At 48.3% G+C, this 1,128-nt stretch overlaps 1 protein-coding gene across 3 annotated transcripts in view; it reads left to right on the forward strand.

Moving 5' to 3' along the window:
- The window catches only part of GRB10 (growth factor receptor bound protein 10), a 255,794-nt gene that overhangs the window by 218,700 nt on the left and 35,966 nt on the right, over positions 1–1,128 (forward strand). The window lies entirely within an intron of this gene.

Raw genomic sequence — 1,128 nt, forward strand, 5'->3', positions numbered from 1 at the left:
GTGCTTTACTGGAAGAAGCAGCGTGTTACTTCAACCTGGCTCTGAAGCATCTGTAAAGATTGAGCACTTCAGCAGGGCTTTTTGGCACTTTTAGGTAAAGCTGATTCAATCAGCTATTAGATAAAAGCGCCAAAAAAGCCTCACTAAAGCACTTATGGAGCTCACTGTGAAAACATGCTCAGTTTAAAGCACTCTTTTTTTTGTTTGTTTCGATTTTTTTTTTTTTAAAGTCTGCAGGCACCCATGGCAAAAACTGTCGTCACCTATGCCACATGTTGCCAACCTCTGGTCTAGCTCATTCAGAGCTGAAAAAGTTGTTTTCTCTCTTCCAATCTATGAATAAAAAACAGGTAGGGAAGACCAAAATCTGTTAATTCTAAGAATTCTGACAAAGGATTAGACTTTTAAGAGTACGTAGCCCACAAGGAATGCCCAGCAGCATCTTCAAATGTTCCTAGGCAGTTCAGATGCCGAAGTCCCATTCTTGATTTCAGTGGAAGTTTGGCACCTGATCTACTTAGAAATCTTGCCCTTGGTGATGGAAGTAATCTATCAGTTTGTCAACTTCATTATAATAGTTCCTCTGTTTGGTAAGTCACTTGGCTTTAAATTAGAGGTGCACCAATACATCAGACTGATATCAGATCAGCACCAATATAAAAAACATTTTCTGTATTGGAAATCGGCCTGATGCAACCTGTTAATTTGTGTAATAAATGCCCGTGCACGCGCATAGCTGCAGTGCAGCATGTAGGCAGTGAGGAGCACTGCCCAGAAGTGTGGAGTGCTGTAGGCAGCTGGTAAGTCTGGTGTGGTGGAAGGGGAGGGAGGGAGAAGGGGCATGGGGGGGCAGATCAAGGTTCCCGCGGTGAGGGAGGGTGTGGGGTTGGAGTTGGGATTGGAGCAGGGGCTGCCCATTTGGGGCTGTGGTGGGCACGGGACAGGGGTGTGGCTCATTGGGGGGGCGTGGGAAGGTGGGGGCTCCCACCACTGCATGTGGATCATTCAGTGCTCATCTGGCAGCTTTCGCTTCTGCTCCCTCCACTCATCTGGGAGGGCACTGGGGGTGGGAGGGAGGAGTGTGCCTTGGGGCAGGGCGAGCTGGGGCCAGGCTCTTCCCAGCCGAGA

The sequence above is a fragment of the Gavialis gangeticus genome, unplaced genomic scaffold (assembly GCF_001723915.1).
Source record: "Gavialis gangeticus isolate Ggan-Ray unplaced genomic scaffold, GavGan_comp1, whole genome shotgun sequence".
Taxonomy (NCBI): domain Eukaryota; kingdom Metazoa; phylum Chordata; order Crocodylia; family Gavialidae; genus Gavialis; species Gavialis gangeticus.